General features: G+C 39.2%; 1 protein-coding gene across 1 annotated transcript in view; it reads right to left on the bottom strand.

Annotated features, from left to right (window-relative positions):
* THSD7B (thrombospondin type 1 domain containing 7B) overlaps positions 1-18,792 on the bottom strand; it is a 735,307-nt gene that overhangs the window by 586,158 nt on the left and 130,357 nt on the right. The window lies entirely within an intron of this gene.

The raw sequence follows: 18,792 nt of genomic DNA, 5'->3' as shown, positions 1-18,792 counted from the left end.
GGTACAGACTCCGGGTAAAGCTTCCAACATTAGTTTGTAATATGCCAAATCTTTAATTAATGAATATGTTTTCATGGGAAAGAGTCCCACAAAGAAATGGACAGATAAAACAGCGTCAAGCGATGTTTCTCACGTTGTTTTGCATCTAATTGGTAGACATACCAGCCAGCCTTATCTAGAAGGCTGATGATACGTTTCATAAGGATGACAAGTAATCAGATATTTGCATCAATGGGGAAAAAAAATACTTCCCTCTCTTTCACTTTACTTAATATGTAACATGAACCCAAGAAAACTTTACCAGCTTAACCATGTAAACGTTGTCCTTTTACTAGGTTGTGATAATAAAGGCAATTCATACCCTGAGAAAGGTTTGAATTTACCTAGGTACGAGAAAGTAGGTGCAGTCTTTCTCTCTTCCCCCAAGTCTGATCAAACACCCAAAACTTCATGGAATATGTTTTCATGCACATCCATTACAATTCTAGGAACAGGAAATGTGTACAGAGTCATGCACATTTAGGAAGAGACATATACATCCCCCCCAAAATAGGTATTTGCATCTGTGGCCACATGCTGCAATGAAATCTCTCACTATAGCAGGACATCAGTTTGGGGGTTCTAATGTACAATCTTCCCAATTCTTCCTCACAGTACTGTCTAGATAATGCAGACCTACCATGCCAGTGACGTCTATTACTTTGTGAGATTAACATAGAAAATACTCTCTTGTCCTTTCAGTGTCCCCATCCTGGAGTCTCCCCTGGCTGAAATGGACAGAGGAGTTTCACTGGAGTAAGTCAACTTTTACTCATACCAATGCCCTTGAGTTTGCCCATACATTTCCCAGGTGTGGTGTGTCTCAGCACTGACTGCCCCTGGCACAGTACATGCACAGGAAAAAAAAAAAAAAAAAGGTACTCTCAACACAAGCTGATTTCATCAATTGCCCTCAATTCTGGTGATTTTGTCCTGGATCACCCACAGTTTTGTGCTTTGTAAATTGAGATGTTTATTGCTGCATGAAAGCCATTTACAGGCTTCATGTGCCCAGACATTCTGGAGCAATTGCAGTTCAAATATGCCACCCCTTGTCCATCATGCCAGAGTATACATGCACATTTTTATTATTGCGCCCCCCCCCAAAAAAAATCTCCATGGTTACTCAGTAAAGAAATACTTCCAAAAAATATATCTTTGTAGCAAACTTTTAAAATCTAAAGTCAGTTTTGAATAACATGAAACAGCTATTGGATGAAATTGAAAGAAGCACTTTTTGAAAGTACTAGGTTTTTAAATAATAGCTGTCTGCTTATCTTTATTTGTTGAAGGATGAAATACACACAATTTTCCCCTTAGGACTTTTTTTGCGTAAAGAAAGTAAGACCAGAAATATCAAACCATTTCTAAGCAATCTGAAAAAGCTAATATTAAACTTAAGTCATCTAGAACAGCTTACAAAGTGATCTTTATTCTTACTTTTAAAGCATTTTACTAACACATTTTCTTATTAAAATGTTTTCTTCTTCTTGTAAGTTTTCCGCCTACTTTCAAAATTGTTAAGGTAGCTCTTTTTTGTTATTTGAAATCATTAATATTTTAAACCTTATACATTACTATTCTTTCCTTAGCTTTCTCATTCTCCATCTATACAGAAATACACCAAACAGCAAAAATTCCCTTAGATCAATGGAAGACAAAATATAACTATTAAATGATTATCGTCATTTGTTAAGGGCTAGCAGTGCTGTGCTGGGCTTGGACTGGTACCAGAGGACTATTATATATTTAAGAATTTTACCAGGTGGTTGTTAAATCATTCATAGTTTGACATCAACCATGATGGGAGTATTTACACCACACCACAATTTAAGGCAAATCAAGACATTAAAAACAAACAAACAACAACGGCAAAAACCCAACAGCTGGTTTGTTATATACTACTAGTGATTTGCCCAGTTCCTTCCTATTCCTTACAACAGTCCTCTGACATGGGGCTAGAATGCTTATTTTAGCAGCTGGAGAAGTGAAGATCAGAGAAGTTTTAAAGCATATCCAAGGTTACACAGCTAGTACATGGTAGGCAAATGGGACTGCAGCTCCACAAGACTCCAAGCATGGGCTCCTGCCCTGCATTTGAAAAGTCTTTTCTAGAGTGAGCATTGGTGTATGTGCTCCTTACATCCCAAGGCAGATAGATCCGTTTCTTAGCTTAGCTCTGATCTCTCCTATCTGTTAGTTAATACTCCTTTGGATATCAGTACAAGTAATCAAGGTGGTATGTGGGCAATGATTTCCCCCCTCCTGGCCCTGGAAATTTAGGATGGCAGGTCTTGCACAGTAAGACACATGCATGTTGATAAGCATTAGTCAGTACATTCAGGAAGGCACAGTCAGGGGAGAATATTTTCTCTTCATATTAAAAGCAAACTTTGCAGACAACTGAACAACATGTAAGTAACAAGGAAATATAAAGTGAATTGTGTATGCTTGGAATAAATGAAAAACAAATTGCAAACAAGATATACAAGATGGAGACAGGACCTCTCAACAATTGACCTATAACAATTTGCATTTCTCAGGCATACAGAAGAATGTGTTCCCTGATTTATTCAGTTGTGTTTGCCTATGAACTTTAAACACACACACTAGTGAAAATCACATAGCCCTGAGGGATTTGCCATTTCGGAAAACATGCATATTGAAGTCAAATGTGAACTGCAGTCTGAGAAATCTTGTATCCCTTGTCCAGGTTCAGAAATAGAACATATTAAAGCTTTGAGCAGTTGTGTGGAGAAAATGAATATCACCTTTAAATTTTCCACATACGTAAAATGTGATTATAGTCACAATATATATCTGAGATGAGTAATCTAAAGAAACATATAGGAAACCCATGCTTTTAAACATCAGTCATTCGGTATTTTTTAATTGAAAACAGGCCCCAAGTAATACAAATTAAAAAAAAAAAAAAAGAATTTACAACCAGTAAAGGATTAAAAATTTAGTGAGACATACTGTTCCTTTAAACCAAAACACTGTGTTAAAGTCTCAGAAAATACTACGATGGTATAATAGGAATAATAATTCAGTACTTGTTTACCTGGACCGACATTATATAAAAACATCATCCACCTGCAACTTACTACCTTTTCTGTACAATAAACACAGCCACTTTGAAATAAACTGCTAAATCCTTTAAATCACATCAGTTTTAATTAACACATTAACATTTTGGTTTAGAAGTAAAATCTTTGGGCGTGAAAGGGTGGCATTTGTGAATTCTTGGATCACGTTCACATTAGACTCTGTGATTCTTCTTTTTTTTTTTCTTTTTTTTTTTTTCCTGCCTGTGCTTTTGCAGAAAGTGCAAATATGTGAATGCTCTAATGTAATATTCCCCTAGAAGAGAAAAGTGCTGGCACATTGTGGTCTCTTAATTAAGTTATCCTTAACTGGGTTAGTTAAGATTTATGTATCTCTCAATCTAAATCATCATATTTAAGATGACCTGCCAGATGCCTGAATTTTAGGTGTGGCATTCACTAAGATGCCTACAACAAGGGAAAAAGGGAACTCAAGAGTTCACATTCCAGCATTTGCCACTGTTGGAGGCAGCAATGCTGACTTAATACCATTCATGCAATAGGAAAAGATGCTTATTTTACTGTGCATTTTTTTTCAACCGCAGCTATTATTAACCTTTATTTTTAACTTGGGCAATGCAGTTGAGGCATGACAGGAAAGTCAATGCAAAGCTTTGATATCTTAACCAAATTATTTGTAGAAAATTACATACCAAAGAACTCATAAACCTCAACACTACCAAATGTGATATAAAACAACATTGACCAACTGGTAAGATGCCTTACCTCCAAGAAATAGCTCGAAACTTATGCAGTAGCTTTCACTTCTTACATAGCCTTCATATCTACCATGGAGTAATTAAAGTAATGCTTCCCTTACATAGTGGACAAATATCTAAGAAATCACACTTTCTAAAATACATAAAAAACCCAAGGAATGAGAAAAGAGTAACATCTGTGCATTCATTCACTAACATAACAATTACTCATTAGCGGCTACTTGACAAGTAGTGTATTAGACTCTGGAAATATAAAAATAAATGAGACACTAAGTATCTCTCACAAAATCTGTACGCTAAATATAATGCCAATTTGCTCCTGAGGAGGACATTTGGTCTCTCCTTCGAGTCTATTTACATTTACTTGGTACACAGTTTAACAATTTTAATGCTTTGGTTTCCAGAGCTCGTTAGACTTAAAGAAGCAAACCAGAGACTGGGAGGGATTAGTGGAAGCAGGGATACTGAGAGAAAATAGAAGCCAGAAGATATGGCTATTCTACGGGCTACATTTCTGAAACTATCATGTTAATAACTCCTACTAGCAGAGGATGCCCAAAGCCATGCAGCACTTCCCAAACTCAGAGAAAACTGTTATACAAATAAAGTATTGACTATCAATAGAAATACAACACAGAAAATGTACAAGCATGGAAAAAATTTAAATGAAAAAACATTTAAACCATAATGAATTTTGTTTAAAAAGTTGCACTCCACTCTTTACAGGAACCAAAAAGAATCCTTTATTAATAATAAAACTTTTTTTTTAATATTTTATCCATTTACTCATGAGAGACACAGAGAGAGGCAGAGACATAGGCAGAGGGAGAAGCAGGCTCCTGATGATGTGGGACTCGATCCCAGGACCCCGGGATCACGTCCTGAACCAAAGGCAGATGCTCAACCACTGAGCCACCCAGGTGTCCCAATAATAAAACTATTTTCAAAACACATTTGCAGTCTGAAGGATATGTGTGCTAAAGTATTCCAATGATTTCCATTAGAAGATTTTAACAGCAACAGTTCAGGGCTACCAAATGTAACTTCAACTTCACTTTCATAGGAATAAAGGCTGACTTTTGAAGACAGTTTATGATTCCGTACAAGGCCACCACAGAGCATTTGAACTGAATATTTATACTTCCAGAAAGCATAAGCATTATTGCTAACCTTCCAGGCTCTTTCTGTATGGTTGTGTTTTTGTTTGACACCTAACAGCACGTTCTAAGTTCATCTTTGTGGACAGATGCCTCTGACTGAAAAGCAAAGTGCCTCTGTTACTTATCATTTATGATTACAAATTATTAGTTGCCAGTGGCTAGAACATCCATTAACAGGAGCTTGACAGCAAGGCAGATTAGAAATATATCTGAACGACTCATCAGCTAATGCAAACACCACAGAGACAGAAAACCACTCTTTAAAAAATTGTTTATCAATAGTTCTGGTTTGAATTCTACTTTCTAAAGATTCTGAAGCCTAAAAGGAAATCTCAAACCTCATATTCTTCACTACATTCTGACATAAAGTGGGTCCTTTCAGATCACTAAAACCTACAGGCTGCTAAGTGACTCAGATGGGGGAATGGAAAGGTAATGTGACAGCCCACAGATCTGGGAGGAGGAAAGGAAGCCCAGACAAGTTCTATGGGTTGCCCAAGGTCATGCAGTCATTTGGAGAAGAAATGGGACAGACAAATCCATTGCAGGCACCCACTCCAATGATCTTTACACTATACCATGTGGGCTTCTATTGTAACATCCTAAGACTGCAAGGGAAGAATAAGGACTCTGTAAATGGTTGTAATCCAAGAAGTGGGGGAGGGAAAGGAGAAAAAACATAAAAATAAATAGAAATTACATAAAGACACATATAACACAAGCAACGAATTGTCTGTACCAGCACCTGGACCTGTTCCCAGGGGCCCTTTCACAATGTATTATGTGAAATGGGATCCTTCCTGCCTTTGCATGCTTGAGAACACGGACTGAGCTGCTGTTCAAGAACATAGAGAACCAATAAGGGCGAGAGGCCTAAAGGACAAATGAAGCCTCAGGCATGCGTCCCTAAAATAACTATAGTAAATAATAGTAATAACATGTTTTTGATCACCTACCATCTTCCCAATACCACATGTACATTGTTGATATTCTTCTGCTTTGCTAGATGGGACCATCAAAGCATGAGGTCGAAGAACGTGCTCCAGGTAAACAGCTCTTGGGGGCGCCTGGGTGTCAGTTGGTTAAGCGTCTGACTCTAGATTTTGTCTCAGGTCCTGACCTCAGGGTTGTGAGATCAAGTCCTGTGTCGGGCTCCTCACTGGGTGTGGAGCCTGCTTGAGACTCCCTCTCTCCCTCTTCCTCTTTCCCTCTCCGTCTCTCAGATAAACAAACAAATAAGATAAACAGCTCAGCAGCCCTGACATTGAAATCTCCAGTTCTATCTACTTTATGCCTTCTCCACAACAACTGCAATTTAACTACCTTTAGCAGCCATATCTCTTGAGCAAATGAAGCCTTGCAATGTCCATTAGATACACTATATCTAGAAGAGGGTCTTTCTGAGCACAGCTGGTGTGAGGGGCTCAGGGCATAGCCACTCTTCTCCTGCCTGAAGCCGTTCGCCCCTAGCTTGGTCTCAGCTCAATGGCATGGCTCAAGTGATGGCCCCGGAACTCCTGGGGCTCTGATACTTGTCAACGGATATTTATGGGATGTTCTCATCCCATAAATATGGCTCCACTCAACTTTGACTTTGCTTACAATAAATGCTTTGGCTGAGACCCCTCAATTCCCTGGAGAAGCAGAAGACAATCATTTACTCAGCTGTTTGGCATCAGTTAAGTGAAAAAGGCAATGAACAGTCCCCCAGAAACAGAGTGAAGCTGAGTACCACACAATATTCTTCTGAAGGACTTTCTCCCTCAGCTTATCGGCCACTCAGGCAGTGACTAAACTTCAGGAGGGCCAGAAATTTGTTTGCTTTACACATCAGAGAAAGCAGACTGGAACAGGAGCTTGGGAGGCTGAAATTTTTAAGTTGTGCCCCTCCCGCTCCAAAAAAGAATAAAGTGCTAGGTCCACAGTGAATAATCAATACATGTTGGGCTTGATAAAGAAGGCCCTTTTTACTGTGGCCTTAGAGGTTCACTGGAAAAGCAACAATGCTGAGACTACGTACATAGGCTTTAAAAATACAGAAAGCAAAAGGGCAGGGTGGCATCCACTATATCATTAAGCAACTGAAGGATTAATTTTGCCTAGGATAAAAATTGCACTAGAGATAATATTTTTTTTCTTAGTAATTTCAATTCTCTAGCAGTTACATGGAGTATATCTGCTTCTCAATACACCTTCTCTCTAGTAGCAGATATGCACGGTGAACAAACCAGAGAGAACCAAAAAACATAAGCTACATTTGAGTGGACAAAACATCTAGTTCATTCAATTTTTTCTTCCCAAAGGAATAGTTCTTTCAGTTCTGAAACAGCAATTTTAAGACAGTTTGAGACTCTTCTCATCTGAAAAATAACTTTCAAGTTACTGATTTGAAAACATATTTGAGAAACAACAGTAACATGGCATAATCACAGTATCATACTCTATCTGAAAACACTAGAAATATCTATTTATCCTAAATAGTCTAATGAGCATCCTAAGGATTCTATTTACAAAGAGCAAATCTAATCAATCACCCATCAGCTTTACTTCCTAAACATCAATCCAGTCTATCCATGCTTCTTCATTCCCACTGTCACTACCCTCACCCAAACCACCAGCTTTTCTTTTTTTTTTTTAAGATTTTATTTATATATTCATGAGAGACACACAGAGAGAGAGAGAGAGAGAGAGAGGCAGAGACATAGGCAGAGGGAGAAGCAGGCTCCATGCAGGGAGCCTGACGTGGGACTCAATCCTGGGACCCCAAGATCACACCCTAGGCCGCAGGCCAGCGCTCAACCACGGAGCCACCCAGGGATCCCCCACACCACCTTTTCTTGTATGAATGAAAGGAGTAGCCTCTTGACTGACCTTCTGGCATGTTCTGTCCCACCCCACTATACCCATGACATCAATTCTTTCTCCGTATTATAGACATATATCTTTTAATAATTCAAATTTGTACCACTTTGGGTGCAGGTTATCATCTCTATGGTATTTCTATGCTTAAAGCTCATCAGTGACTTCCCATTCTTCTCAAAGAACAAATTTTAACATGACATACAAGTGCCTACCTGACCTGGCCCCTTCCCACCCCCTTAGTATCTGGTCACCAGAGCCACCCACATTCACTCACTGCTCTGCCATTTGGTTGGCCACCTCTCTGTTCCTCCAATATTCCAAGTTCCCTAACATATCTGGGAGGCCACATGTACTATTCCTCAAGCCAAACCACATGCTCCACCACCTATGGCCAAATTAATTCCTTCTCACTCTTCATATCTCAAATCACTTTCTTAGGGAACTCTTCCCTATGCTCTGGCACTACCTTACTCCTCTACAAAACACTCATCTCACTTGCAATTACAAATCCGACTGTGTAATTTAAACTTTGTCTCTCCCACTTGATTCTAAATTCTGTGATGGCAGAAACATGTCGGTCCTAGTCACCATTCTATTCCCAGCACTAACCTAGTGCTTGGCATATGGTTAGCCTCCCACCCATTATCAAAACTGGAGCAAACAGCATTGTAGGAAGCAGAATCATGTCTAAATATAACAAGGAGTAATGTCACCACCGGAAACTCACCACACAAATGAGTGGATGGTTTTGCCCAAATGAGAGGAAAAAAGAAAAAAAAAAGTCTGTTCTGTGTTTTCTTAGCATATGTTTAAAGGAAGAAATCCTCAACATGATGTCCAATAGAATTCTTAAAAATCTGTTTTCCACAACCCTGTTTGTAACACTCATTATTCTTTGTTGCAACTTTCTGGGCCCCTTCTTTCCAGACTCCACAAAGCCCCTGCATTGAGGAATGGGGTACTCAGTCTTCTCATGATTACTATGCTAATTTTACCATTAATAAATACACAAGTCTACAGAAATACCTTTGACCTGGGACAGAGATCTCATCCAAATATTCTAATTGACCAAGGAAGTTGACTCAACACGTAAGATTGCTATTATCTTTTTTTTCTCAGAGGATTCAAAGCTTTCTTTCCCCCCCACCTCAGAGAATTACAAATCAGATCCTATCATCCCAGCCTACTACTAGCAAAACTAAAGAGTGACTGGGGATAAAATTATTACGGTGGTTACAACTTCACTATAATAAAAGCAACAGTAGTACTGCAGACACTGTGGACAGACATCGTGCTCAACACTTTATAACAATCATGTCACTCAGTCCTCAAAGCAGTCTTGCAAAGTAGACTAATTTTCAGAACTCCCAGATGCCTCAAGTTTCCAATTTCAGGAAAATTGGCAGAAGCAATGAAGAGAGTGAATGTGTCACTTTATAGTCTGTTGATATGATTACAAATTCTCTGACACTGAGAAAAGACCTAAGAAGGTAAGGATCTGGAAAGTGCACTTAAAAGACTGTTCATTTGGACCACTCCTCTGTCTAAGGAGAAGAAGCACCAGAAGCAGAAGGAAACTCAAGAAATCTGGGTGCCCTGGTTGGTCCCTGCAGGTTCCTGGCTGGATTCTGAAGGATTCTGTGTAAAATGTCTTTGTGCTCAAACCCTAGTGCAGCTCTGAGTGGGGTTGTTATTCTGAAGGGAGGAGTGGGTAAGAGACCAAGTCCCCATCTTCGTGTGGGGTTCGGAGAGGGGACAAATATATTTAAGGAGTACATTTGGTTTAAAGAAACACAGATTTGGGATGTCTGGGTGGCTCAGCTGTTGAGCAGCTGCCTTCAGCTCAGAGCATAATCACGGGGTCCTGGGATCGACCCAGGGTCCCTGGGCTCCCCACAGGGAGCCTGCTTCTCCCTCTGCCTATGTCTCTGCCTCTTTTTTTGTGCCTTTCATCAATGAATGAATGAATGAATGAATGAATGAATAAATAAATCAAGAAAGAAGAAAGAAAGAAAGAGAAAGAAAGAAAGAAAGAAAGAAAGAAAGAAAGAAAGAAAGAAATTATTTTAATTAGAAGGAACACTTTTTCAAAAAAAAAAAAAAAACTTTTTTTAGAGAAAGAATGCTCATGTGCAGAGACCAGGAGTGGAGAAGTGGGGAGGGACAGGGATGGGCAGAGAGAGGGGGAGAGAGACTCTCAAGCGGACTCCTTGCACAGGACTCTGAGATCATTGTCTGAGCTGAAATCAAGAGTGGGACACTTAACTGACTAAGCCACCCAGGTGCCCTTTGAGGACACTTTTGGGAATGAGCACAGACAGCCCAAACAGATTCTGCCTTTTGTGTTGCCAGAAGTCTTTTCATCAAGGTCATGTCAGATGTTTCTTCTCTTGGCACAGAGCTCCTAATTCAAAAATACAAACTTCCCCCCCTGCCCCTTTGTCCTATCTGGTGTGAGACTGATAAGAATAGAGATGTTGGTGTTAGTAACAGAGACACAAACACCATGTACCTTGCTTCCCCAGAGAGGGAATGGCAGCCTAGGGTGTCGAGGCAGAGAAGGCCAAGGTTACTGAGCACCTCCTGCAGATGCAGGCGCTCAGCACAGTGGGAGAGCAGCAACAGCATAAAGGGCAAGATACAGCATAGAATTCAGGAGAGGTCAGCCAACCTGTCAGGAGTAAGGGCCTTCTAGGTGGTGACCAGTATGAACACATGGCTAAGAAATATGTGGACCTACCAAAGAAAAAGTAGAGGACCCTGGTGGTATAAAGAGCTCCAAACAAGTAACCAAACTAAGTTAAACAAAATTATGTTTCTTGCACAATGAAAGTTTTAGCTGAGATGAGTGCCCACTACGATAATCACCACCACATATAATAATTAAAGGAAATCAGAGAAGCAATAATAAACACATCCCCCACCAGCCCAAGGGCTGACAGCCCCGTAGAACATTCAAGCCATTGGCGCAATAGCACACTGAGAAAATCCATCCTCATTACCCTTTTCTAGCTGACTGAGCACAAGGCAGTGGCCTGAAGCCTGTATCAACTCTTTTTAGCCTTCTCCTTCCCTGCGTGGCTGGAATTTCCCAGGGTGCTTTGTGCGAATCCAATTTACAATGAAAGTGAATTGAGGAAATGTCATCCGAGTTACGGGGGTAGTTTACATTTACATAACGAAAATAATAATTATTGTAAAGTAGCATTTATCATCTGATAGACAATGTTAGTACATAGATGACTGGAAAAAAATGCTGAATTTTAACAGCTTCTGGGGACAAGGAAGGACAGGGCTGCCTCCTGGCCTTTCCTGTAGTAATCACTTCATCTGATTCCAGCTGAAGATAACATATCATCATTCAGGAAATCCCAAAATGTTTTCAGTGGAACAGCTGCATCCTCTGAGATCAGTTCACAGAGAGGAGTGCTGTTATTAAATAAATTTGTGAACAATGCAGAGTTAAATGAAATTTAAAGTTTTCTACTTCCAGGAATCTTTGATGCTTTTTAAATATACATTGTGAATCTCAAAGAATTTATCCCTAGAATGCAATGGTTTGCAAACTTCTTTCCATACATCATTCTTTTCCTGGAAGAAAAAAATATATATATGCATATATATCTATATTTTACATGTATGATGCTTTTTCCTTGTTAGATGAGATGGCTGACCATATTTTTGTAACCTCAATAATTTTAAATAACATGAAATAAAACGATAGTTTCAACTTTAGAGTCCAATGAAACTTTCAATCCAAAGCCTAGCACTTATATTCTCAAAAGACAGAAACACACCCAACCACAAAGTATAAATCAGGATAAGTCTAACTTATAAGTTGACTTATAATAAGTCAACCACACATCAGAATAAGTCTAAGATCTGCCACCTGTTCACAAAGAATGAGACAGATATAAAGCACATAGCAGAGATCCACCTGTCCATTAGGAGTTACCCGAGCAATTTCAAAGACAGAGGACACGAGATCAAAGTGCATGGGACTGTGACAAGGCTTAAGGTTGCAAAGGCATGAAACAATTCAGAGCAAGTGCTGAACATGTCACTGATTTGCAGCCCAATAAAAAAGCCCTGCATATGGTACACCTCTCTAATTTTAGACTTTCTATATCATTTCAAACATAGCTTGTGTTTTGCTAGATTTTACTTCAGGATATGACAAGATGTACATTATTGGCCACACATTAGTGAATTAGTATAATTACAGTAATGTAATCACTGGTTCTAGGTTTAGAAGACAGATTTGTTGACTCTGTATTCCGTGAAGGAACATTACATAAATGTGATTCTCTGTAATACACAACAAACTGAATTGACTTAAATATATTTATATATCTATATAATTACATTGGTATGGTATTATATGTTATATTAAATATATAGTATATACAATACTAATTTTATATTAATGTGTGACATATGTTTAGGCCAATTCTATTTCCGATGCATATTTAACTATACATATTTATGATGTGTATATATAAATGTGTAGGTCATATAATAGTTTATGTAATCATATTAGATATAATATGTATGTATGAGTGTGTAAGTATATAAACACACAGACACATACATTCATGTAAATTCATGTTGACTGTTGATTCTGTTAACCTGTCATTGTATTTCTTTCTTTTTTTTTTTTTTTTTTCAGAGAGAGAGAGAGAGAGAGAGAGGTAGAGACACAGGCAGAGGGAGAAGCAGGCTCCATGCACCGGGAGCCCGACGTGGGATTCGATCCCGGGTCTCCAGGATCGCGCCCTGGGCCAAAGGCAGGCGCCAAACCGCTGCGCCACCCAGGGATCCCTCTTTTTTTAATAATAATTTTATTTTTTATTGGTGTTCAATTAGCCAACATACAGAATAACACCCAGTGCTCATCCCGCCAAGTGCCCCCCTCAGTGCCCGTCACCCACTCACCCCCACCCCCCGCCCTCCTCCCCTTCCACCACCCCTAGTTCGTTTCCCAGACTTAGGAGTCTTTATGTTCTGTCTCCCTTTATGATATTGCCTACCCATTTCATTAGTATAAATCAATACCCACCACTAGAATGAATGGCCTCAATGACAGAAAGTATTGCTTATCTGCATCCCCCATCCCACCACCCATAACCTCAGGGAGACTTTTTCTGCTTCTCTTCCTTCTACCCAAAGACAAATGGACAACTATTCCCCTTAGTTAAAATAGGGTGCTTCTGAATATAAACATCAGAGTACTGATATCCAACACTTAAGGAATATCAGTTCTTTCTCCACATGGACCACACAGAAACTCATGACCCACAGAAAGATACTTCTGATTCATCCAAACAATTATTAATTGACAATCACTGTCAACACTACTCCGGTATATTTCTGTTCTCTAAAAATCAATATGTAATTCATGGTCTAGGTATATAAATTTAATATGAACCATAACATTCTACTCCCTGGGCTCTAACTTTCTGTAACACGCTATTAGAACCCTTTATCCCCCTTGTGATTTCAGAGAATTAGTTTGAGCACCTCATAATTCCTATCCTGATGAAACACATTATCAAAAGCCTATACCACTTTGAAGTAATTGAAGTCCACACTTTCTAATCTACATTAAGATTTACTTGAGGTTTTCTTTTACTCCATTCAACACAGATGTCATCTCAGCATGAATCCCTCTCCTCTGCTTTTTTCCAGTTGACTTCATGATCCAGGGGATATGTTGGACGACTGATATACTGGGTCCCAGTAAAGATAATGCTACCTCTGTTCAACGAGGAGAAAGGAAGAATCAAAATTAGCTTTCATACTCACATGGGGGTCAGGGGTCTGGTGACCCCACAGCTCTCCTGTCTGCCTTTCCATTAGAATACATATGTAAGCATTCTCTAGCCTTTGTAATTCTCACTGAAGAGACCCCTGACCTGCTTCCCTTTGGCCCATTCCTCTTTGACCTGCTTCTATCTTTTGATAATTGCAGTAAGCAATGGAGGCAGAGTATCACTCACAGTGCTGCCAAACCTTTTGTTCTACTATGGGGGTGACTACAGATGTGAACGATTTGTCAGTGGTTTGGAAGCTTTGTATGAGTAGACTAGGATGGTGCACGGGGCAATAACAGCCAACCCCAACCTGAAAATCAACATCTTACCTGACCATCTGGGCACGGGAAATGGACAGAAACACAGTAGAGTGGGCAAGGATCAGCTCACAGTGTCTGACAAACTACCCTTAAATGCTTATGCTCATTCATTCTTGCAAACACCTAAAGCAAAGAGTCAACAATGGTAACCACTTAAAAATAGGAGAGAGCAGGCTCATAGAGAGTGTTTTGGAGCTATACAGACTTGAGTTCAAATCCTGATTGTGCCATTCAGCACTCTCTGATGTTCAGTTGCACTATTTACTTTGATTTTCAATAATTTCAACCTGTATGTGGGCAAGAATAGAAATGCTGTATGAAAAGCTCTTGACTCAGTGCCTGGCACACAGTGAGCACCGAATGAATAACAGTCCATGTGGGAGGTATTGTCTGGTACGGAGCTCTTGGTCTATATAAGCATTGATCTCAAATTTGGCATTTGGCATTTGGGACCAGATAATTCCCTGTTGTGGAGAGTGGTCCTGCGCACTGTAAGAAATTCAGAGGCATCCTTGACTTCCACCTCTAAGCACCAGTAGCCCCCCTCTGCCCCCAGTTTCCAGGCATTGCCAAATGTACCCTGGACAGCAAAACTGCCACACGTGAGAACCCCTGAAGTACACTGCATCATTTAATCTTAACACAAATCCTGGGAGGTGGGTGACTTGTCCATTCCACAAAAAAAGTGACATTACCTATCCAGGATCCCAGCAGTAATAAGGGGGAGATCCAGAACAGTGAGCCAAGAGCCTGAATCCCCTTGTGTCCCCCATCTATATTTTAAAGAAGAACAACAGAAGTCACTGACACTTATTCAGCATTCTATGTACAACCTCTGGCTGCCCAAAGCAATGTTTATTGACTGCACGATTCACCTTTCTCCCATTTTTACTAATCTTCGATACACAAATTTTCAGAGTCACCCTTCCCTATAGGTTTCAGTGCTACTTTATTAAGGCTCACTTTAACTTCCCCGTCCTCTGCTCTGGAAATAACCTAGGCTTTGGAATCACAGTCTGGATTTGAACTGTGGCTCCTCCACTTTCTAGCTATATGACTATGGTCATGTTATTTGATCTTGCCTTTATGTCCTACAGAACAGCAACCCAGATTTTGTAGACTTCACGGTTGTATGGACAGCCAGCTGTCCTGTGCAGTCTGCTATGCGGAGCAAAGCTAAAAGGTTCATAATTGCAGTTGGGAAGTGAAATGCTGCCCTCCATCCTTTTGTGTTGGCCATTACTAGAAGCAGGATGATTCCTTCCCCTGCATTAAATGTACTCTATTCAAATACTCAAAAAGATTAATCTTATCTCCCCCCACAGAAACACAAGTTTAAAATAATCCAACTCAACAAACTGAATAACCCAACCGCCCCAGCTAGTTTAAGGCTAAGAAACCTTACAATGGGCCCAGCAGCATTGCTTGTTGGCAGCCAAAGGCAGTGGAGGCTCTTTTCCCAGGGAAGGGGCCAGGATCCTCCACAGTGCAGTCCATGAGAGGGCAGTAGAGGCCTGCGGCCCAGCACAGACAGCCCAAACCTTTTCCTAGTAAGATTGAACATGACCATTTACCTTTTGACCTCTTGCTGTAGTGATTTTGAAGGAGGTTTTAATAAGATCTTTAAAAATCTCACAGAGGGACGGCTCAGCGGTTGAGCGTCTGCCTTCAGTGCAGGGCGTGATCCTGGAGTCCTGGGATCGAGTCCTACCCACATCGGGCTCCCTGCATGGAGCCTGCTTCTCTCTCTGCCTCTCTCTCTCTCATAAATAAAATATTTTTAAAAATTAAAAAAAAATAAACATAAAAATCTCACAGAGAAAATGTCAAGTATTTCAATCACTTTCCACTCCTAGAACTTCAAAAATCATCAGACATTCTTAAGTAAGGCCATTTTTAAGAACACACAGCTCCTTGGGGGCATCTGGGTAGCTCAGTCAGTTAAGCATCCAACTCTTGGCTTCAGGTCAGATCGTGATTTGGGGGTCCTGAGATCAAGCCCCATGTGTGTCTTAATGCTCAGCAGGGAGTCTGCTTGAGATTCTCCCTCTGCCCCTCCCCTTTGCTCATGTACACTCTTTCTCTCTAATAAATAAATAAATCTTAAAAATGAAGAAGAAGAAGACGACGACGACGACGACGACATAGTCCTTTAAATTTCAAACTGAGAGATAACTACATGACCATCTTGAGCTCAAACTCTGCAGGTGCAATGAGACACTATGGATCAGGGTTTCATCCTATGTTAGAAATTTTACAAAGTAAAAAAAGAAGAAAACAATTCCAATTGATTCACCAAAGGAAGAGACCAATAAACCATTTTTATTTTTATTAAGCATTAATAAGATGTAAATCTTAACATATAAATAAGAATATTTAGGATTATCCTTCTCATAAGTGATGCAACCACCACTAGTTCTTTTTTATATATCATCCTTGATTTAAAACATCCTCTCTAACATCCTTAAAGTTATTCTTAATGTCCTCTGAATAACCTTTTCCATACTATCAGTAAGACATGCATCTATTATAAGCTACACTGTTTATACCACCTTGTCACACAATTGGAAACATGTGAGAAAAAGCAATCTTAAGATACCACTTGTTAGTGCAAAAAGTGCTTTCGTTAGATAAATCCATATTTTTCTTCTTGAGAGATGAAGGAGGAGAGAAAAAGCAAAACTGTGATACACCCTCCTTCCCAGGTTAACACTAGTCGGAAAATAAAAATAAGACCTTTTTTCAGATAAAGAAGTAGGAAGAATGAAAACAGCAGATTATATTCACATAAAAAAATACACTGGACCTCTACAGGCCTGTCCTTTTAAAACGAAAGAACAATAATCACAACATGCCACATACACATATATTCATTTCAGAAACATGAGCTCCACTTTCAAATGGCTCTTGATTAGCCTGAGTAAAAGAATCTGGTATTCATTTATATTTAGATCATTTTAATAAATAAGCATAAAGTATTCAAGTTGAAATTGCATCTACCTATATAAAATATGAATTCTGTATTAATTGTAAATTGTATTACAGTACTATTTATAGTACTTAAATATATAAACAATTCAAGTCTGCATTAAGTGACTGCTGTGTAGAAAACAAAGATCAAGATTATGTCTGAAATATCAAAATTTGATATTTAAGATGCCATTTCTGCTCTCAGATTGCTTAGAATCTCCTAGGAAAAGAAGACTTAGCTAAAATCTTGTCCATATAAAGAATAATTAGTTTCTTCAACCAATGTACAGAGGCTTTAGAAACACTGGGTTAGAAGAAGTTATTCATGCTGAAAACTGGATGTTTCATGGACAGTAGAGTCTTATAAAGACACTTTTTTTTTCTCAGATAAGGAGGAGAAAACGGGAATGATGTGAACAATTTTTGGAAAATCATAACAAATGGTCTTGATTTTGTCAATCAAATAGGAGGGAAGCAACAAACTTCCAGCTATAAAACACATAAGTTACAGGGATGAAAAACATAGCATAGAGAACATAATCAATAAGATTGTAATAATTTTGTATGGTGACAGATGGTAACTACACTTAACATGGTGAGCATTTTTTAATGTTGAATCATTTAATTGTTGAATCACTATGCTGTACACCTGAATCTAATACAATATGTCAACTATACTTCAATATAAAGAAGAAGAAGAAGAAGAAGAAGAAGAAGAAGAAGAAGAAGAAGAAGAAGAAGAAGCAGCAGCAGCAGCAGCAGCGAGGAGTCTGGGTATGAGAAGTGACCTGACATTTATTGATCGTATGCTCTCTGCCAGCCACTATGCTGACTGCTTGAAGCACTCAGAGACCATAGTATATGCCATCTTCCTTGCTCTTATGAACAAAGATATACATTGGCTCATGCTGAGTATCATTAGAAGCAGTCACTTTTATATAAGGATCTAAAGGAAGGAAGGGTTCAACACAGTACTCTACAGCTGTTGATGTCAAAATATGTTATGATCACACAAGAGATGTTGACAGAGCTGGTGTTTCAATTAAATATGGTTTAACACAAAGGAAAAAAAGGCCTAAAAAATGGAAGGGGAACAGAGAGAGAAAGTTTCAGGCCAGCCACTGTGAGACAGTGAGAGAGACAAAGAATCCAGTAGGGATAAGTAATAGTCCCTCTACATCTGCTGTCTGATACTACACTATGCAAATATTTAAAGGTTACCTTGCATCTGTGATAGAGATACCCTTTCAACGATATTCCCCTACTTCGCTAGGTCCCTCTGGGAAAGGATTGCACACACCATTCTGATGAAATACTTTCAGAATGACACTACACAGCGGACACTACACAGCAGTTAGAGATATTTCAAAATAGCCCTCCTTAAGCAAAAGTCTACTTGTGACAGGTGTATCTTTTTGCGTTTCTGGAAATCATATTGAGAAAGCTGTAACAGTTCTGCAAGGATACTGAAAGTGAATAATCACTCTTTGGAAATATTGGTAATGACAATATATCTTCATCCTTCATAGTTACTCATAAGTTTGATAGTGTAACTGAGAGGGGGAAAATGAGTATTGCTCTGAAAATAATTGTGATGTTACATTTGCCACATTGGTGAGATAAAAAAAAAAAAAGACGTAACAGGAAGACTATGTGTGCTGACATTTCATTAAAAGCACTGTGGACGTTTGTATATGGCTATTAAGCAGGAACACCAGGAAATGAAGATTACCTTTCAGAAAAAGAAAATCATAAGGTAATTCTACTGAACATTTTGAATTGAATAGTGAGTATTTCATGTG

The sequence above is a fragment of the Canis lupus genome, chromosome 19 (assembly GCF_003254725.2).
Source record: "Canis lupus dingo isolate Sandy chromosome 19, ASM325472v2, whole genome shotgun sequence".
Taxonomy (NCBI): domain Eukaryota; kingdom Metazoa; phylum Chordata; class Mammalia; order Carnivora; family Canidae; genus Canis; species Canis lupus.
The sequence above is the reverse complement of the archived record's forward strand: the minus strand, read 5'-3'. Positions and strand labels throughout refer to the sequence as shown.